This window comes from Pongo pygmaeus, chromosome 7 (assembly GCF_028885625.2).
Source record: "Pongo pygmaeus isolate AG05252 chromosome 7, NHGRI_mPonPyg2-v2.0_pri, whole genome shotgun sequence".
Lineage (NCBI taxonomy): Eukaryota > Metazoa > Chordata > Mammalia > Primates > Hominidae > Pongo > Pongo pygmaeus.
The window spans coordinates 44048057-44070467 of NC_072380.2; the positions used below are offsets into that span (position 1 = coordinate 44048057).

At 42.9% G+C, this 22411-nt stretch overlaps 1 pseudogene; it reads left to right on the plus strand.

Annotated features, from left to right (window-relative positions):
• The window catches only part of LOC129042064 (POTE ankyrin domain family member A-like), a 48590-nt pseudogene extending 47192 nt beyond the window's left edge, over window positions 1–1398 (plus strand).
• The last annotated feature ends 21013 nt before the right edge of the window (window positions 1399–22411 follow it).

Below are 22411 nucleotides of genomic sequence, written 5' to 3' on the forward strand. Positions count from 1 at the left end.
TTCTGTGTCTCCTTCCTCTCTCTCTCTCTTTCTTTTGTATGGCTTTTTTTTCCTGAAAAAATCTCATGTAGTTAACTTGATCTATTAGTTTTTTTCACTAAGTATTTTTGAATCATTATAATTAATAAAGTGATCTTGTTATAAAATTACTTGTCAGAATTTCCCTAAGTAAAAATATTAATGAGTTTAATTTACTTTTTGGTACATCACAATCTAAACCCAAAGTGTCAAGTACTACTGCTACTCTGGGTACATCCTGGCCCTCAGGCATGGAACTGTCCTTGATTGTGATCTTTAGTATTATCACTATAGGGCACCTTAAGAAAGACTATTCTTTGTAACATTTTCAAACTACAGAAAGGCATTCTTGTGAAATAGGGAATAATTATTACAGGAATGAAAGGAAGTGTAATTCACAAAGTGGTTTAAAATAACACCTTGTTCAGCCTGAAGGGGTGTGTGGAAGATAGAAAGAAAAAATCCCATCTCCAGTGCATTGGTCACAATGTTAGGGGCTAATTGTCTTCAGAGATGCTTTAGTTCTTTTCGATCACCAACCGAGCCATCTACTTCTCTACTATGAGTTGTTGCTCAGAATTATTCATCAGTGCCAAATGCTTAATTGTTCCTAGATAATGGGTGAAGTGTACAAAGGTGAAACCTGAAACTGATTTACTAAACACAAGTATTTCAAGCGGTTTTTTTTTTTGATTCATTTTAGATTTCTTAAATGTATGTTATTTAAGGAGTACAACAAGACGTTTTGATGTATTTATAGTGAAGTGGTTCTTATAGTCAAACAACTTAACATATTCATTTTGTCACATAGTTACCCTTTAAATACAAGTATTTCTAATAGAATTTTCCAAATCTTACAAGTAGAGTCATTTTAGAAAGCAGCAAGTGTTACCTGTTCAGCCCCACATTACTGATAGCCATTTCTCTTCCCCCTCTACTTTGTTTGAATTGCTTATTCAGTAGAAATCACCCTAGAAACACATGTACTTCTTTTGAATGATTTTAAAATTATAATTGGTTACAACAGATATGCTCTCACACATCTTCGGTGAGAAAACACTGTTTAGTGGGTAATTTGGTTTACTCTCTCGGCAACTTTTAAAAAAGTGGAAGTCATTAAGACTTATTTAAGGAAAAATGAAATACTAAGCATTTGTCTTTGCTATCTTCACAGATTGAATAAGGAAATAACAGTGATCAGCACGAAGCTCCATATGGAGAAAGAGTGGATGAAAGCTTTTCTCAGTGCTCTTTCTACGAGGCCAGGCTCAGAGTCACCTCGTGTTGAAAATCTTAATAGTATAGGACTCAACAGAAAATGTATTCCCAAAACACCTGTAAGAATTCCTACTTCAAACCCACAGACTTCAAATAACTGCATGAACCACTTGACTGAGATTAGTTATATTACCTTTTCTCTTTTGGGTTTTATTTCACTAATAAAATTCTTGTTTTTAATTTTGTGAAATACTGAGTTGTTCAGTTGACTTATGCATGTTAAGTAAAGATTATAGTTAGCTGTATTAACACAGAAAGGAAATGGGAACTTTACTTTTTTTTTTTTAATTCCCCAGAGCTCTAATTTTCAAGAGACACCCATTTGCTAACTTTATTCAGTAAATGTAAATAAACTGACACATTTTAACTTTCTTTAAAGGCTGCATTTAAGTTAGATTTTAGAAATTGCATGTTATTGCCTAATAACTGAAGGTATACTTTGAGATGCTTTGGCTTATGCTCTAATTGATTGTAGTTTGGCTGTGGTTCATGCCACTTTTAAGGTTTCTTTGTACCATCTCACCTCTTCCCACCCATACTCACGAGGGAATGATTGGCATCCAAACACTTAATCACACATGGGTATTTATTATTTAATAGAATCCAAAATAAGTGCATTTTATGAATTAAATAAACATAAATTACTAAAAGATTCATTTCCATTTTTGTTTTAAAAGCCTTGTGCTCTTCTTACATAAGAGTACATCCTCTGACTATAAAAATCCTAGGAAATATTCTTCTGGACATAGTGCTTGGCAATGAATGTATGGCTAAGTCCTGAAAAGCAATTGCAAGGATAACAAAAATTGACAAGTGTGATCAAATTAAACTGAAGAGCTTCTACACAGCAAGAGAAACTATCAAGGGATGGAACAGGCAGCCTACAGAATGGAAGAAAATATTCACAAACTATGCATACAGCAAAGGCCTATTATCCAGAATCCATAAGGGACCTAAACAAATAAACAAGCAAAAAATAACTCCATTAAAAACTGGGCAAAGGACATGAACAGACACTTTTCAAAAGAACACATATAAGTAGCCAACAAACATATTAACAATTGCTTATCACTAATCATCAGAGAAATGCAAAACAAAACATCAATAAGATACCATCTCACAGCATCAGAATGAATATTGTTAAAAAGTCAAAAAAAAAAAAACTGGTGTTGGGAGGATTGGAGAAAAGGGAAAAATTACACACTGTTGGTGGCAATAAAAAATTAGTTCAGCTACTATGGAGAGCAGTTTGGAAGTTAAGAACTAAGAATGATCATTGGATGCAGCAACCCCATTACTATGCTAGGGGTATACCTAAAGGAAAATAAATCATCGTAACAAAAAGATGCATGCACATGTATGTTCCTTGCAGCACTGTTCACAATAGCAAAGACATGGAGTCAACCAAGGTGCATCCAAGGTAGACTGAAAATCCAAAGTAGATTGGAAAATTTCACATACACCGTGGATTACTATGTAGCCATAGAAACAATAAAATCATGTCCAACATGGATACAGCTGGAATCTATTATCCTAAGCAAACTATCATAGAAACAGAAAACCAAATATGTCATGTTCTTACTCATAATGTGGGAGATACGCATTGGGTGCACACTGTCATAAACGTGGGAATAGTAGACACTGGGAAATAAGAACAGGGAGGGACAGAGTAGGCCAGGGTTGAAAAACTACTTATTGGGTCCTATGCTCACTACCTGAGTGATGGGTTCAGTTGGACCCCAAACCTCAGCATTCCTCAATATACCTTTGGAAGAAACCTACACAGGTACCACCTTAATTTAGAATACAATCTAGAAAAAAATTTACTATAAAAAAGGTTACTGTAAGTGGAGAATAGAAATTTCTTTTTAAGGAAAAGTTTACTGAAGTAAAAATTGGATTAAACTTTTATAAAGGGTAGAGTTTTGCTAAGAGTTTTGAAGCAATGTATTCATTGCAAAACATGATTTTAATTGTTTAACCTTTGTACTAATAAAACACCACCTTTCTAAAATTATTTATATACAATAGACCAATATTAATTTTAATCAGATAAATCTAAACAGCATTACACAGATATATCCTCTATTATCTAAACTTAAAATAAGTAGAAATTTTATTTTATTTATATGATTATTTTTCTATTTAAACAAGTGTTCAGGTTATGTGTAGTCACTAAATATACGAAAGGCCACATTTTGTAAGTGAGATTATTCTCACGATAATGTCTCTTGTTTAACTTAAACATTATTATTATTTTTACTTTAGATGGAGTTGGACTGTGTAGAACAAATAATTAGAGAAACAAAGAAAAGTATGTTGCCAAAATTTATTAATTAAATTTAGACTTATTTTAGAAATAAACTGTAAATAGCAAATGGCATTCCTTTTCATTGTTGGGTTAGTAGATACTATGTTATTCTTTTCTTACATACATCTAACGACAGATGTGAAAACAAAAACTTTCACAATGAAGAGTATACTTATGCACCATTAATTCATCATGTTCCATAGCTTAAAAAATTCCCAAGAAGTCTATGCATCCCTTTTTTACTGGCTCTACACTTTATTCACTTTTACCATCCTCATGGAACTGTCAGCCAGCACACTGAAACAATTCTCAGCAAACAAAGGCATCATCAGGTTCTCAGGGTTCTGGTAGAGATTTAAGACCAACAGACCTCATGCTCATTTAGAAATACTCAGCTGAGCCATAACCATTCATAAGCAGTCACTTGACGGGACATTTTAAATTTTCTGTCATTTACTTTGTCATTGGCTTACTTTTGTTCTCAGGAAAAGTTCCAAATTTTTCACCATGGAATAAAAACACCCACATCAATGTGATTCTCATCAAGTTACTCAGCCTTGTCTCTAGCCACTTATCACACTCTGCCCTTTGCTCTAGCACCAAACTGGATGGAGTGGAACTCCACAGGGTTCTTCCTCATCTCAGGCTCTTTGCCTTCATCTCATTCCTCTATCTGGCAATCTTTTCCACGTCCTTCAGGCATCAACCTACCTATCTTCTCCACCAGAAAGCCTATGATATTGACACAAACCTGGAATAGATGACCCTTCAGTGTGTTCCAGTAGTGCCCTGCTGTATACCTGTCATGGCATCTATGACTCTATGTGGACATTGCCTGCCTGTCTGTGTTTTCAGATTATAGGATATGATTGTTGAGAGGTGGACCGTACTATCTTCATCTTGTAATTCCAGTGCTGGTTCTAGTACCTTAGTACATGGCTGTTGAGTATGTGAATGAAAAATAAAAAAGCGCTCGTATTTAACCACAATTGTAATTAATTCCATGTGTAAATACAAGCAAATTCTATTTAATAGTAATTTTGTATTATAATTGTACATACATATTTCTCATTCTTATTAACCCTGATAAAGTTCTCTTTATTTATTTATTTATTTTGAGATGGAGTTTTGCTCTTTTTGTCTAGGCTAGAGTGCAATGGTATGTCTTGGTTCACTGCAACCTCCTCCTCCCAGGTTCAAATGATTCTCCTGCCTAAGCCCTTCGAGTAGCTGGGATTACAGGAGTGTGCCACCATGCCTGGCTAATTTTGTATTTTTAGTAGAGATGGGGTTTCTGCATGTTGGTCAGGCTGGTCTCGAACTCCTAACCTCAGGTGATCTGCCCATCTCAGCCTCCCCAAGTGTGGGGATTACAGGTGTGAGTGACTGCACCTGGCCAACTCTTTAGTTTTTAAACTTACACATAGTTAACTGAAATGTTTTAGGTAAGGAACATAATTCTTTATTTTTCTTTCCAGCTGTTGCTGTGTTGGACATTTTCTCCCATCTGGTTTCTTCTTTAGAATCCACTGATGATGAGTGACAACTAATGAAGAGAATATCTAAACCATAAAATCTTAAGGAAAAAGTTTATGATTTAAAAGACCAAAAACATCTTAAAACTTTATTACTGATCTGTGTACATGACATTTTAATTGCTTCTCATAAAATATGTAACATCACGATCTTCACTAAAGTAGAATATGTTTGTATCATACGTGTGATGAAAATGTATATGGTATTTTAAATGATTTTTCAGCCTCTTTAAGTTTTAAGTTGATCTTGTAAATGAAAACCAGTGTTGTTGAGTTTGACATACTCAAATTGCCCAGATTTCAGCTGTTTAAACAGCCAAACAATCAAGTCATCAATGATACTTCAGTAGAGGTCATTGATGGCTTATTGGCATTTTACAGCTTTTACTACTATATATAATAGGAGACTTGAGGAGTACCAGCCGGGTGTGTTCATGCTAATGTTACTATTTCCTTTTTTTCTTTTTTTGAAATGAAGTTTTGCTCTTGTCACCCAGGCTGGAGTGTAATGGCGTGATCTCGGCTCACTGCAACCTCTGCCTCCTAAGTTCAAGTGACTCTCCTGCCTTAGTCTCCTGAGTAGCTGAGATTACAATCACCCGCCACCACACCCAGCTAATTTTTTTTTTTATTTTTAGTAGAGACGGGGTTTCATCATGTTGGTCAGGCTGGTCTCGAACTGACTTCAGGTGATCCACCCACCTCAGCCTCCCAGAGTGTTACTATTTCCTTTCTGTAGTTCAACAGTATTTTGTGTGGCGATACTTTGAGGCTCTGCAAATATCTGGTTACTCCTCAAAACCCACTAGATTTAGCATTTCATGGATGACTTGTATTTGAGCAATTATTAATGTAATGATTGCCAAATGATTATTTTCTTATTCTCTCCTTTGTTCTACATGGAGAAATAAAACCAATACATAACAGAGAAGGGAAAGCTTATGATTCTGGTCCTCAAATGCTCCAAGATTAGGCCAGTGGTAGACATTTCAAGCTCACTTTATCTCTTTTTTATTTGTCCCCATTAGTCTGTCAGCACTTTTTTACTTTCTGGCACAAGATGCTCCAAGCTTATCTTGTATTTTCTCTGCCCTAGCCCTGGAATGAGTGATTTTTCTTAGAAGCAGAGGTGGAGCCACTGAGGAAGCACAGGATGAGCATTCCCCAGCTCGCACTTACTGGTCCCCAGTAGGAAGAACCATTGCCGCATCCACTGAGGTACCAAGAAACTAGCAAAGAACCTTCTGACTGTCTGGGGACAGTCCTCACGTGGTCCCTGGCTCAGCCTGAAAGGTTCTGGATTGATCTCCCTGAAGCCTCTGTGCTTTGTCTCTAGACCTGGGCTCTGCAGGAAGGGCCCTGGGAGACCAAGCAGCACAGGGTGTCTCATCTGCCAAATGTCTCTCCCTTCCTCCCACTCTGAGACTCAGGAATAGGCTAGATGATGCATCCAGGCAGTGCCAGGCCACCTCACTGTCTCCTTTGAGATGGGCCCAGAGGACCTTGGGGGGTGAGTGAGAAGCTGGGCACATGGAGCCTGAGGCTGACTGTCCCTCCCTGTGTCTTGGAGGAGAGGACTTGTCCCAAGAAGACCCGCAGGGCCTGATCTGTGGTCACACATGCAGGGAGGGATGGTCTGTGGGCTGACCGGGGCATTGGAACGAGACTTTGAGCACTGTTGCTCAGGGGCCTGGTCAGTGGCCCATGGTCAGTGATGACCTGGTCATCAGGACCTGGCCAGTCGGGGCAGGATCAGGGACCTGGTTAGTGGTGGCCTCCTCAGTGAAGGCCTCATCAATGGGGACCTGGAGACCTAGTCATTGGAAGCCTGGTTAGTGGGGACCTGGTCAGTGGTGGCTCCCACTCTTGTTGTAGGAGACATCTCATTGCCCCTAAGCTGTCTGGTGTGATTGGGAAGCTTCCTGACTCTTCCCAGAAACAGAAGACACAATGCTTCCTTTACAGCCTGCAGAAGCCTAATTAAATTAAACCTCTATTATTTATGATAATACAGAAATTTGGTGCTGCAGAGAGCAGCTGTGAAATGTCTTCAAGGCCTTTTCCCCTTTGACTTGGCTATCAGCACTGGGCTTCTTTATATGCAAATTTCTGAAGACTTCTTGAATTTTTCCCCTTAAATGGGGTTTTGTGTTATTGCTAAATAGTCAAGCTGTTACAGAGATATCTGAAAATGTAGAAGCACGTTCAGAAGTGGGTAACAAAGAATGGGAGAGTTTGGAGGGCTTAGGGGATGACAGAAAGATGAGGGCCTGGTGGGAATGATTTGATCATGAACAGGAGGGGGGTGAGAGTGGAAGAAAAAAGGGGTGGGTAGGATGGGGAGAAGTAGGTTGGCAGTAGGGTGGTGGGAGGGTGGAGGGTAGTAGGAAGGGGGAGTAGTCTGCTGCAGAGGCAGAGCCTCATGGAAAACCTCTATTAGGACAGTGCACCTGTGATTTTGCAGCGTTTAGCCTCCATGGCTGCTCTCATGGATGGGGTTGCTGTTGAGTGCCTGTAGCTTTTCCAGACTGAGGGTACAAGCTGCTGGTGGGTGTATGAATCTGGAATCTGGAGGATGCTGATCCCCTTTGTGGAAGCTCAAAGCCCACTATTTTCCTTCCACACTGCCCTAGTAGAGGTTTTCCAAGAGGCTCTGCCTCTGCAACAGGCTTCTGCCTAGAAACCGTGGTGGGTGAGGGTGGAGGGTGGATCCTTTACTAATGGGTAAGCATCATCTTCTTGATGCTCTCCTCATGATATAGAGTTCTCATGAGATCTGGTTGGATTACAGGGTGTGGCACCACTTTCCTCTCTCTGTCTTGCTCCTTTTCCTGCTATGTGACACATCTCCTTGCCCCTTGACCTTTTGGTATGATTGGGAGGTTTCCTGACTCCCTCCAGAAGTAGAAGCCACCATGCATCCTTTACAGCTTGCAGAACCGTGAGCCAATTAAACCTCTTTTCTTTATGATCATACAGAAAATATAGTACCTTGAAGTGGACCTATGAAATGACTTCAAGGCCTTTTCCCCATTTTCTCAGCAGTCAGCTTGTTTTCATGCAAATGTCTGAAGCCTGCTCGAATTTTCTCCCTGAAAATGGATGTTTCTTTTTTTATGACATTCCCGGGCTGCGACAAAGCTGAAATGTAGAAGCAGGCTCAGAAGTGGGTAATGAACAGAGGTTGGGAGAATTTGGAGAGTTTAGAAGACAGGAAGATGAGGAAAAGTTTGCACCACTGTAGAGCATTTTACTAGTCATGTTCAGAAGGCTGACAGAAGCATCGATAGTGAAGGCCAGACTTTGAAAATCTCAGATGAATATGAAAAGCTTACTGGGAACAGGAGCCAAGGTCACTTTTGTTTGCCTTAGCAAAGAAGGTGTCTGCTAGGTGAACCTGCCCTGGAGATCAGTGAAAGTTTGAACTTGCTGGTGATCATTTGGGGTGTATCTAGTAGAATGACCTTCTAAGCAGCAAAGCTCAAGAGGTATCCTGTCTGCATCGAACAGCCTGTGCTCTTAGGTGTGATCAAAGAAATGACTTCAAGTTGGAAATTGTACTTAAATAAGAAGCAGAGCTTCAAAGTTAGAAAAATCTGCAGCCTCCTTAAGTGGTCAAAAATGAAAGCTGATTTGCAGAGGGAAAATCCAAGAAGGCTGTAGAAATTTACATAAAATGGAGTCCAGTGCTAATAGCCAAGACAATGGGGAAATGGCCCTGAAAGCATTTCAGAGACCTCTGTAGCAGCCATTGCTGTCACTGGCCCTGAGGACTGTGAAAGAATAATGGTTTCCTGAAACAGCCACATGGCCTCACTACTGTGTGCAGCCTCAGGACACTGCTGCCTGCATCCCTGCAGTGCCAGCTCCAGCTCTAGCAATGACTGAAAGATGCACATATTCAGCTTGGGTCACTACTTTGGGGCCTGCAAGCTATAAGCTTTGGTGGCTTCCACATAGTGTTCGGCCAACGGGTGTGTAAAGCATAAGAGAAGAGGCTTTGGAGCCTTTGTATAGATTTTGGAAGATGTATGGAAATGCCTGGGTGTCCAGCCAGAAGACTGCCAAAGAAGGAGATGCTCATGGAAAACCTCCACTAGGGCAGTACAGAAGGAAAATATGGGGTTGGAGCCCCCACACTGGAGGCCACCATTCTCAAAACCTCAGATTCATACACCCCCAACAGCTTGTACCCTCAGAGGGGAAAAGCTACAGGCACTCAACACCAGCCTAGCCCATGAGAGCAGCCATGGTCACTAAACAGCGCAAAGCCACAGGTGCAGGTCTGCCCAAGGCCTTGGGAGCCCAGCCCTCACACCCCTGTGCCCTGGATGTGGGACAGTGAAGCAAAAAGGATGATTTTGGAGCTGTAGGATTGAATGACCTGACTGCTGTGTTCTGGAATTTCATGAGGCCTATAAGTCTCATCTGCTTTTGCTCTTCTTTCTGGCAAAATTCTTCCTTTTGGCTGGGAATGCTTACCCATTGCCTGTGCAACCATTGTACCTTGGAAGTAGATAACTTGCTTTATATTTCAGAGGCTCATGGGCAGAAGGGACTGTAGCCTGTGTCAGATGAGATTTTAAGCTATAAACATTTATGTAAATGCTGGAAAGGGTTAAGATTTGGGGGAATGTGGGGAAGGCAATATTGTATTGTACAATGTGAGGAGGACATGAGATATGGGGGGCCAGGGCAAAATAATATGATTTTTCTCTGTGTCCCTACCAAAACTCATATGGAATTGTCATCGGGAATGTTAAAGGTGGGGCCTGGTGGAAGGTGATGTAATCATGGATGAGAGTGGGGGTTGGAAGTTGGGAGGTGGTTGGGAGAATGGCGGGGATTATGGTGGTGGGGGAGTGAAAGGTCGGGGTGGTGTGAATCCTTCACAAATGGTTAAACACCATCTCCTTCATGCTGTCCTCATGATAGTGATTCTCATGATGATTTTGGAGCTGTAAGATTGAACGAATAGTGGCTGGCTGGATTTTGGGCTTGCATTGGGCCTGTGGTCCCATTTGTGTTATTTTCCTGGGAAATTTCTTCCCTTTGGATTGAGAAAGCTTACCCAATACCTGTACCATCATTGTATCTTGGAAGAAAAGAACTCCTTTTTAAATTCAGGGACTCATCGGCAGCCTTGTCTTACATGAGACAGTGAACTTTTTACATTTGAATTAATGCTGAAATCAGTTAAGGTTTTTGGAAACTTTTGAAAAGGAATGATTGTATTTTGCTCTGTGAGAAGGACATGAGATTCAGAAGGGTTGAGGTCAGAATAATACGGTTATGGTATTTATCCCTCCCATAACTCATGTGGAATTGAAATCTCAAATGCTTGAGGTAGGGCCTGGTGGGAGATGATATAATAATGGAAGGGAGGGGTGTGGGGGTGGAAGGAAAAGGGGTGGGTAGGGTGGGGAAAAGTAGGTTTTTAGTAGGGTGGTGAGAGGGTGAAGGATGAAGGGTAGTAGGAAGCAGAGTAGCCTGCTGTAGAGACAGAGCCTCATAGAAAACCTCTACTAGGGCAGTGCACCATGGATTCACAGAGTTTAGCCCCCGTGGCTGCTCTCATGGGCTGGGCTGGTGTTGAGTGCCTGTAGCTTTTTCACATTGAGGGTGCAAGCTGTTGGTGGGTCTATGAATCTGGGGTCTGGAGGATGGTGGCCCCCTGTATGGGGGCTCCACACTCATAGTTTCCTTCTGCAGTGCCCGAGTAGCGGTTTTCCAAGAGGGTCTGCCTCTGCAGCAGGCTTCTGCCTGAAAACAGTTGTGGGTGAGGGTGGGAGAAGATCCCTCACCCATGGTTAACCACCATCTTCTTGATGCGGACCTCATGATAGTTCTCATGAGATCTGGTTGTATAAAAGCATGTGGCACCTCTTTCCTCTCTCTGTCTTTCTCCTACTCCTGCCATTTGAAACATCTCATTGCTCCTCAGCCTTCTGGTATGATTGGGAGGCTTCCTGGGTCCTCCCAGAAACAGAAGCCACTGTGCTTCCTTTACATCCTACAGAAACCAGAGCCAATTTAACCTCTTTTCTTTATGATCACACAGAAAATTAGTACTGCAAAGTGGAGCTATGAAATGCCTTCAAGGCCTTTTCTTCATTATCTTGCCAGTTATCATTGGCCTACCTTTTTTATGCAAACATCTGAAGCTTTCTTGAATTTTCTCCCTGAAAATGGAGTTTTCTTCTTTTACTGCATTGCCAGGTGTGACTAAATTAGCTGAAAATGTAGAAGCAGGTTCAGAAGTGGGTAACAGCCAAAGGTCAGAGAGTTTGGAGGGCTTTGAAGAAGATAGGAACATGACAGAAAGTTGGGCCTATTGTAGAAATGTTTTAAATAATTGTGATTAAAAGGCTGACAGATGTATAGTGAAGGCCAGGCTTAGAAGGTCTCAGTTGAAAATGAGGAACTTATACTGGGAATAAAAGCCCAGGTCACATTTGTCTTACCATAGCAAAGAATGTAGCTGCCTGGTGACTCTGCCCTCAAGATATGTGAATCTTTGATCCCAAGGGTAAAGATTTAGGGTGTATCTGGGTGGAATGAACTTCTAGGCAGCAAAGCTCAAGAGGTGTCCTGTCTGTGTCAAACAGCCTGTGCTCTTAGATGTGACTGAGGAAATGACCTCAAGTTGGAACTCATATTTAAATGAGAAGCTGAGCTTAAAAGTTTGGAAAATTTGCTGCTGGCCAAGTGGTCAAAAAGAAAAGCTGATTTTCAGGAGGGAAAATTCAAGAAGTCTTCAGAAATTTGCATAAAAAGGAGCGCAGTGCTAATAGCCAAGACAATGAGAAAAAAGCCTTGAAGGCATTTCAGAGACCTTTGCAGCAGCCCTTAGTGTCACAGGCCCTGGGGCCTAAGAGAGAAGAATGGTTTCCTGGGCCAGACCCATGGCCCTGCTGCTGTGTGCAGCCTCAGGACACTGAGCCTTGCATCCCTGCAGCTCCAGCTCCAGCGTCAGCCATGGCTCAAAGATGCACAGGTACAACTTGAGTCACTGCTTCAGAGGGTACAAGCTACAAGCCTTGGTGGCTTCTGCATAGTATTAACCCATTGGGTGCACAGAGCCCATGACTAGAGCCTTGGGAGCCTCCTCAAAGACTTCAGAAGATGTGTGGGAATGCCTGTGTGTCCAGGCAGAAGCCTGCCCAAAAGGAAGAACCTCATGGGAAACCTCTACTATGGAAGTGCAGGAGGAAAATATGGGGTTGGATCCCCCACACTGGTTTGTCACTGGGAATGTTAAAGGTAGGGCCTGGTGGAAAATGATTTAATCATGGATGAGAGTGGGGACTGGAAGGTCGGGGGTGAGGAGAATGGGAGGGATTATGGTGGGGATGGGGGGTGAAATTTGGAAGTGTGGGGTGGATCCTTCAAAAATGGTTAAACACCATTTCCTTAATGCTGTCCTCATGATAGTGATTTCTCATGATTATTTTGGAGCTGTTAGATCGAATGAATACTGTCTTGCTGGGTTCTGGACTTGCATTGCACCAGTGGTCGCTTTTGTGTTATTTCTGTGGGAAATTTCTTCCTTTTGATTGAGAAAGCTTACCCAATGACTGTACCATCATTGCACCTTGAAAGAAAATAACTCCTTTTGAATTCAGGGACTCATCAACAGAAGGGACTGTAACTTTGTCTCAGATGAGACTTTGAGATTTTAACATTTGAGTTCATGCTGGAATGAATTAAGACTTAGGAAACTTTTGAAAAGGCATGATTGCATTTTGCTCTGTGAGAAGAACATGGGATTTCCAGGGGTCAAGGTCAGAATAACATGGTTTGTCTGTGTGTTCCTACCAAACCTCATGTGGAATTGTAATCTCAAACCCCTGAGGTGGGCTCTGGTGGACGGTGATTTGATCATGGATGGGAGTGGGGTGGGGGTGGAATGAAAAAGTGGTAGGTGGGGTGAGGAAGAGTAGGTTTTCAGTAGGGTGGTGGGAGGGTGGGGGGTTGTAGGAAGTGGGAGTAGCCTGCTGCAGAGGCAGAGCCTCATGGAAAACCTCTACTAGGGCAATGCACCTGTGGCTTTGCGGAGTTTAGCTCCCGCAGCTGCCCTCAAGGGCTGAACTGGTGTTGAGTGCCTGCAGCTTCCCCACACTGAGGGTGCAAGCCATTGGTGGGTCTGTGAATCTGGTGTCTGGAGGATTGTGTCCTGTGCGGGGGCTCCAAACCCATATTTTCCTTCTGTAGTGCCCAAATAGAGGTTCTCCAAGAGGCTCTGCCTCTTCCATAGGCTTTTGCCTGGAAACAGTGTTGGTTGAGGGTGGGGGGTATATCTTTCACCTATGGTTAAGCACCGCCTTCTAGATGCTAACCTCATGATAGTGAGTTCTCATGATATCTGGTTGTATAACAACATGTGGCACCTTTTTCCTCTCTCTGTCTTGCTCCTACTTCTACCAAATGAAACTTCTCATTGCCTCTTGGCCTTCTGATAAGATTGGCAGGCTTCCTGAGTCCTCTCAGAAGCAGAAACCACTCTGCTGTTTTTACAGCCTGTAGAACCCTGAGCAAATTAAACCTCTTTTCTTGGCCTGGCGTGGTGGTTCATGCCTGTAATCACAGCACTTTTGGAGGCTGAGGTGGGCAGATCATGAGGTCAAGAGATCAAGACCATCCTGGCAAACAGGGTGAAACCTTGTCTCTACTAAAAATACAAAAAAAAAAAAAAAAAAAAAAAGCTGGGCCTGGTGGTGTGCACCTGTATTCCCAGATACTCAGCAGACTGAGGCAACAGAATCGCTTGAACCTGGGAGGTGGAGGTTGCAGTGAGCCAAGATAGGACCACTGTACTCCAGCCTGGTGACAGAGGGAGATTCCATCTCAAAAAATAAATAAATAAAAATTAAAAACTCTTTTCTTTATGATCATACAAAAAATTAGTATTGGGAAGTGGAGCTATAAAATGCCTTCATGGCCTTTTCCCCATTGTCTTGGCTATTAGCACTGGGCTGCTTTTATATGCAAATATATGAACCCTTGAATTTTCCCCCTGAAAGTGAACTTTTCTTCTTTCACCACATTGCCAGGTTGCGACAAAGATCACTGAAAATGTAGAAGCAGGTTCAGAATGTTGGTAATAATGTTCAAAATCCTAAGGAAATTGAACACTCAAATAAAGGACTCTTAGCAAAGCAATTTTACTTCTGCACAGAGGGGTACTTCTCGTTGGCCAGTCACCATGAGAGCACATCTGAACAAAGGGACATGAGAGCCTTTATTCCTGATGCAAGTCCTGCCCCTGTACCCTTTCCCCATTGGCCAGGGTCAGGTCACACAATCTGAACTAATCCCAGTTGGCTAAACATTTGAACTTTCTTTAGATAAAGTGGGCATGTAAGGGAGAGAGGGAAAAAGGGGAAGGGGTGTCTGCAATGACCTAGAGAGGTAGTCTTTTTTCCAAATAAGGAAAGGAATGTGACCTTGTACTGATAAGCCTGGTACTGTGGTGTGTCTGGGCATGTAACAAAGGCAGAAAGGAAAAAAGATAAAAAGGAAAAGGGGGTGAGCATGGGTAATATGAATGAAAGAATAAAGGATTGATCAGGCTATTTGAAGAGAAACCTCATCATATCCCACAAGAAGTGAGTAATGGCCAGAGGTCAGAGAGTTTGGAGGGCTTGGAAGAAGACAGGAACATGAGGGAAAGTTTGACCCATTGTAGAGACTTGTTAAATAATTGTAATTAAAAGGCTGACAGAAGGACATACAGTGAAGCCAGGCTTAGAAGGTCTCAGATGAAAATGAGGAACTTACTGGGAACAGGAGCCAAGGTCACTTTTGTTTTGCCGCAGCAAAGAATGTGGCTCCACAGTGACCCTGCCCTTGAGATCTGTCACTCTTTGAACTTGAGGGTGATGATATAGGATGTATCTGGTGAAATGAACTTCTAGGCAGCAAAGCTCAAGAGGTGTCCTGTCTGTGTCAAACAGCCTGTGCTCTTATACATGACTGAAGAAATGACCTCAAGTTGGAACTCATATTTATATGAGAAGCTGAACTTAAAACTTTGGAAAATTTGTAGTCTGGCCAAGTAGTCAAAAAGAAAAGCTGATTTCCAGGAGGGAAAATTCAAGAAGGCTTCAGAAATTTGCATAAAAAGGATCCCAGTGCTAACAGCCAGGGCAATGAGGAAAACGCCTTGAAGGCAATTCAGAGATCTTTGCAGCCGCCCTTACTGTCACAGGCCCTGCGGTCTATGAGAGAAGAATTGTTTCCTGGGCCAGACCTATGGCCCCACTGCTGTGTGCAGCCTCAGTTCCAGCTCCAGCCATGGCTCAAAGAGGCGCAGGTACAACTTGTGTTACTGCTTCAGAGGATGTATTCTATAAGCCTTATTGCCTTTTGCATAGTGTTAAGCCAGCAGGCACACAATGCATGAGTCTACAGGCTTAGGAGCCTCCATCTAGATTTCAGAAAATGTACAGAAAAGCCTAGATATCCAGGCAGAAGCCTTTCCAAGAGGCAGAGCCTCATGGGAAACCTCTGCCAGAGCAGTGCAGATGGAAAATATGGGGTTGGAGCCACCCCCAGACCCTGGGGTCTGGAAGCAGGCCACCATCTTCCAGATCCCAGATTCATAGACCCACCAACAGCTTGCACCCTCAATGTGGGAAAGCTACAGACACTCAACACCAACCCCAGTCTGAGAGCAGCCACAGGAGCTAAACCCTGCAAAGCCACAGGTGCAAAGCTACCCAAGGCCCTGGGAGTCCCACTCTCAGTCCTGTGTGCCTTGGGTGTGGGACATAGGTTCAAAGAAGATGATTTTGGAGTTGTAGTGTAGTAGGACAAGCCTCAGACAAAACCCCTCAGATACCAAGTTAAAGAAGGAAGGGATTTATTTGGCCAGGAGCTTCAGCAAGATTCATGTCTCCAACAACTGAGCTCCCCGAGTGAGCAATTCCTGTCCCTTTTAAGGGCTCATGACTCTAAGGGGGTCCGCATGAGAAGGTCGTGATTGATTGAGCAAGCAGGGAGTACGTGACTGGGGGCTGCATACACTGGTGAGTAGAATGGAACAGAACAGGACTGGGATCTTCACAGTACATTTTTAATGCAATAACTGATTAGGTCAGGGGTCGATCTTTAACTACCAGGCCCAGGATGTGGCACCGGGCTGTCTGCTTGTGGATTTCATTTCTGCCTTTTAGTTTTTACTTCTTTTTTCTTTGGAGGCAGAAACTGGGCATAAGACGATACGAGGGGTGGTCTCCTCCCTTAGTAGGATTGAATGACTGGCCTGCTGGGTTTTGGACTTGGAAGGGGCCTGTAAATCTCAGCTGTGTTTTGTTCTACTTTCTCCAAAATTCTTCCTTTTGAATTTGGAATGCTTTCCCAATCCCTGCAGTCATTGTGTCTTGGCAGTAGTTAACTTGCTTTATATTTCAGAGACTCATGGGCAGAAAGAACTGTAGCACTGTCTCAGATGCTTTGGACATTTGAGTAAATGCTTTGGACATTTGAGTAAATGCTGGAATGAGTTAAGATTTGGGGGATTGTATGGAAGGCATCATTATACTTGACAATGTAATGAGAACATGAGATTTGGGGGCCAGTGGCAGAATAATATGGTTTTGCTGTGGGTCCCTTCCAAATCTCATGTGGAATTGTCATCCTGGATGTTGGAGGTGGGACCTAGTGGAAGGTGATTTAATCATGTTCTGGAGTGTGGGGTGGAAAGTGGGGAAGGAATGAGGAGCATTGTGAGGAGTATGGTGGGTGGTGGGGAGTGAAATGTGGGGATGGGATCCAGATCCTTCATGGGTGTTAAATACCATTTCCTTAATGCTGTCCTCACATAAGTGAGTTCTTGTGATGATTTTGGAGCTTTAAGATTGAATGAATACTGTCCTGCCAGATTTTGGACTTGCATTGGTTCTGTGGTCGCATTTGTGTTATTTTTCTGGCAAATGTTTTCTTTTTGGATTGGGAATGCTTACCCAATGCCTATATCATCATTGTATCTTGAAGGAAGAGAACTTTGTTTTTAATTCAGAGGTTCCTTGGCAGAAGGGACTGTAGCCTTGTCTGAGATGAGATTTTGTACTCTATACATTTGAGTTAATGCTGAAATGAGTTAAGAATTTGGAAAACACTTGAAAAGGCATGATTTTGTTTTCCATTGTGAGGAAACCATGAGATTTTCGGGGCCAAGGACAGAATAATGTAGTTTGGCTGTGTGATCCTACCAAAACTCATGTGGAATTGTAATCTCAAATGTTGGAGGTGGGGCCTGGTGGGGGGTGATTTAATCATGGACAGGAGGATGGTGGACCTGGAAGGAAACAAGAGTGGATAAAGCAGAGAGGAGTAGGTTGGTAGTAGGGTGGTGGGAAGGTAGGGGTTAGTAGAAAGAGGGACTAGCCTGCTGCAGAGGCAGAGGCTCATGGAAAACCTCTACTAGGGCAATGCACCTGTGGCTTTTCAGAGTTTAACCCCCATGGCTGCTCTCATGGGCTGGGCTGGTGTTGAGTGCCTGTAAGTTTTCCACACTTAGGGTGCAAGCTGGTGGTCGGTCTATGTATCTGGGGTCTAGAGGATGGTGGTCTCCCACGTGGGGGCTCCAAGTCCATATTTTTTATGCATTGCCTTAGTAGAGGTTTTTCAAGAGGCTCTGTGTCTGCAGCCAGCCTCTGCCTGGAAAGAGCAGGGGGTGGGATGGGGGTTGCATTCTTCACCAATGGTTGAGCACCATCTTCTTGATGCTGACCTCGTGAGAGTGAGTTCTCATGAGATTTGCTTGTATAATAGGATGTGGCACCACTTTCATCTCTCTGTCCTGCTCCTCCTTTTGCCATATGAGATCTCTCTTTGCTCTTGGCCTTCTGTTATGATTGGGAGGCTTCCTGAGCCCTCCCAGAAGCAGAAGTCACCATGCTTTCTTTACAGCCTGCAGAACCCCGAGCCAGTTAAACCTCTTTTTAAAATAACATGGCAGAAAACTGGTACTGTAGAGTGAAGCTATGAAATTCCCTCACGGCCTTTTCCTCCTTCTTTTGCATCAGCACTTGCCTCCTTTCTTATTCAAATATCTGAAACCTTGTTGAATTTTCCCCCTGAAAATGGATGTTTCTTCTTTTGCCACATTGTGAGGCTGTGGCAAAGATACCTTGCAGGTTCAGAAGTGGGTAAAGGACAGACAATGGAGAGTTTGAAGGGCTTAAGAGAATATGGTGAAATGGGGAAAACTTTGAACCACTGTAGACTTGTTAAATAGTTGTGATCGAAAGGCTGACTGAAGAATAGACAGTAAAGGCCAGGATTAGAAGGTCTTAGATGAAAATGAGAGAGTTACTGGGAACAGAGGTCAAGGTTAGTTTGTTTTGCCATAGCAAAGAATGTGGCTGCATGGTGCCCTTGCCCTGGAGATGTGTGAAACTTTGAACTTGAGGGTGATGACTTAGGTAGTATGTGGTGAAATGAACTTCTAAGGAGCAAAGCTCAAGAGGTGTCCTGCCTGCATTGAACTGCCTATGCTCTTATGTGTGACCAAAGAAATGACCTCAAGTTGAAATTTGTGTTTAAATGAAAAGTTGAGCTTAAAAGTTTGGAAAATTTGCAGCCTGGCCAAGTGGCAAAAAAAAAAAAAGCTGATTTTCAGGGAGGAAATTAAAGAAGGCTTCAGAAATTTGCATAAAAAGGAGCCCAGTGCTAATAGCCAAGACCATGGGGGAAAAGGCTTGAAGGCATTTCAGAGACCTTTGCAGCAGCCCTTGGTATCACTGAGCCTGGGACCTATGAGAGAAGAATGGTTTCCTCTACCAGACCCCTGGCCCTGCTTCTGTGTGTAGCCTGAGGACACTGCTGCCTGCATCCTGCAGCTCCAGCTCCAGCTGCAACTCCAGCTCCAGTCGTGGTTCAAAGATGTAAAGGTACAGCTTGGGTTACTGCTTCACAGGGTATAATTTGAGGGGGACCAGGGGCAGAATCATATAATTTGGCTGTGTTTTCCTACTAAAACTGACATCATATCATAATATTTCATGTTGGTGGTTGGGTCTGGATGCCAAGGTGAGGAGAGGTGAAAGGTGGGGATGGTGTTCAGAGTTTGCAGGACTAGAGTGGTGGGCTCGGAGCTTATTTGGAGAGAGGGGTATTGTACGTTTTCAGGGCATGGGGGTGGGGTGCAGATTCTTTACCAATGGTTAAGCACCATCTCCTTGATGCTGTCCTCGTGATATTGAGTTCTTATGAGATTTGTGGGTTTTTTTGTTTGTTTGTTTTATAGTGTGTGGCACCACTTTCCTCTCTCTCTTGCTCTTACTTTGGCCATATGGGACATCTCTTTGCTCCTTGGCCTTCTGGGATAATTGGGAAGCTTCCTGAGTCCTGCCAGATGTAGAACCCACTTTGCCTCCTTTACAGTCTTCAGAACCATGAGGAAATTAAACCTCTTTTCTTTATGATCATACAGAAAATTGGTACTGTGGAGTGGAGCTATGAAATGCCTTCAAGGCCCTTTTTCCATTGTCTTGGCTATTAGCACTCAGGTTTGGTTTTATGCATATATCTTAAGCCTTCTTGAATTTTACTTCTGAAAATGGAATTTTCTTCTTTTACCTCATTACCTGGCTTTGACAAATATACCTGAAAATGTAGAAGACAGTTTAGAAGTGGGTAACAGACAGAGGCAGAGAGTTTGGAGGTCTTAGAAGAACAGAAGAAGATAAAAGAAAGTTTAGACCATTGTAGAGACTTGTTAAATAGTTGTGATTAAAAGGTCGACAGAAGAATGGACAATGAAGGCCAGAGTGAGGAGGTCTCAGATGGAAATCAGGAACTTACTGGCAACAGGAGCCAAAGTTACTTTTGCTTGGCATTAACAAAGAAAGTTACTGCATGGTGGCCCTGCCCTGGAGATCTGTGAAACTCTGAACTTGAGGGTGATGATTTAGGGTGTATTCGGTGGAATGAACTTCTAACTAGGAAAGCTGTAGATATGTCCCGCCTGTGTCAAACAGCCTGTGCTCTTATGTGTGACCAAAACATAACTTCAAGTCAGAACTTACCTTTAAATGAGAAGTGGAGCTTAAAAGTTTGGTAAATTTGCAGCATTTTTTCTCAAGTTATGCATTTTTAGAATGACATGAGATTTGGAGGGACAAGGGCAGGGTAATATGGTTTGGCTTCATGTCCCTGCCAAAACTGATGTCAAATTTTAATTTTTAATGATGAAGTTTGGACAGGTAGGTGTTGATGGACTCATGTGGGTGGGTTATTAATGAATGGTATAGCACCATCCCCTTGATGCTGTTTTCATGATAGTGAGTGAGTTTTTATGAGATCTGGTTGTTTATAAGTAGGTTGTACCTCTTTTTCTGTTTTGCTTCTGTGCTTGTTATATGAGATGTCTCAGTCTTTTTTTGCCCTCCTTTCTGACTTGAAGTTTCATGAGGCCTCTCAGAAGTGGAAACTACTATGCTTTTTATACGAGCTGCATAACTATGAGGCAGTTAAAAGTTATTTTCATATGATAACACTGAAAATAGGTGCTGAGGAGTGAAACACTTGACTAAAGATACCTGACAATGTGGGAAGAGGTTTGGGTCTGGGTAGTGGGCAGAGGTTAGAGTTTGGCATGCTCAGTAGGAGATGGGGATTTAAGGGGAATTTTGGAACATCTTTGAGATTGTTTAAATGATTATGATCAAAATGTTGACAGAAATGCTGACAGTGAAGGCCAGGTTAGGTGGTCTCATAGGGAAATGAGGAATTTAGTGGGAATTGGAACAAAGGTCACTTTTGTCTTGCCTTAGCCAAAAATGTGGCTGCTTTGTGCCCATTTTATAGGGATGTTTAAAACTTTAAACTTAAGTGTGATAATTTAGAATATCTAGCATAATAAATTTATAAGCAGTGAAGCATTCAAGAGGTTGTATGTCTGCTTCTAATTGCCTGTCTTCATATGAGTGAGCATAGAAATGACCTAAAGTGTGAATTTATATTTAAAGAGAAAGCAGAGATTAAAAGTTTGGAATATATGTAGTCTGGACATGTGGTAGAACAGAAAGCCCATTTTTAGGGGAGTAATTTTGGATGACTTCAGAAATTGGCATATGTAAAAAGGAGCCAAGTGGTAATAGCCAAGACAATGGGGAAAAGGCTTCCAAGGCATTTCAGAGAGCTTTGCAGCATCTGCTTTCATCACAGGTTCTGAGGAAAGACTGGTTTCATGGGCCAGGCCCAGGGCCTTACATCCCTGCACAGCCTCAAGAAACCGCTTCTTGCATTTCATCTGCTTTCTCTCCAGCTCAAGACATATGTCAAAGGGGCCCAGGTATGGCTCAGTTTACTTCATCAGATGTTTAAAGCCAGAAGCCTTGGTGCCATCTATGGTTTTTTTTTTTTCTTTTTTTGAGATGGAGTCTCGTTCTGTTGCCCGGGCTGGAGTGTGGTGGCATGATCTTGGCTCATTGCAAGCTCTGTCTCCTGAGTTCATGCCATTCTCCTGCCTCAGCCTCCTGAGTAGCTGGGACTACAGGTGCCCACCACCACACCCAGCTAATTTTTTGTATTTTTTAGTAGAGACGGGGTTTCACCATGTTAGCTGGGATGGTCTCGATCTCCTGACCTCGTGATCCACCCGCCTCGGCCTCCCAAAGTGCAGGGATTACAGGCATGGGCCACTGCGCCCGGCCCTCTATGTGGTTTTAAGTCTGCAGGTGCACAGAGTCTGCAGGTGCACAGAGGCTTGGAGCCTCCACTCGGAACCTCCACCTAGATTTTAGAGGATGTATGCAAAAGACTGAGTGTCCAGGTAAGAGCCGACTCTAGGGATGTGTCTGTTATCGAGAATCTCTTCTAGGGCAGTGCAGAGGGAACATGCTGGGTTGAGCCCCCAACACAGAGTTTCCACTGGGGCACTGCCTAGTGACGCTGTGAGGAAGGAGCTACCATCCTCCACATCCCAGAATGGTAGTTGCACCAGCAACCTGCACCCTGAGTGTGGAAAAGCCACTGGCACTTAATGCCTGCTCAGCTTGTTACTGCAGACATGGGGGTGGAACCCTGCAAAGCAACAGGAGCAGAGTGGCCCAAGCCCTTGGGAGCCCACCCCTTACACCAGTGTGTCCTCAAAGTGGAACACGGAGTCCAGATTATTTTGGAACTTCAACATTTTATGACGGCCCTGCTAGGATTTAGACTTGCATGGGGCCTGTAGTCCTGTGGTTTTTTTTCAGCAAATTTTTTCCTTTTGGATTAGGAATGTTTAGCCACTGCCTGTACCCTTATTATATCATGG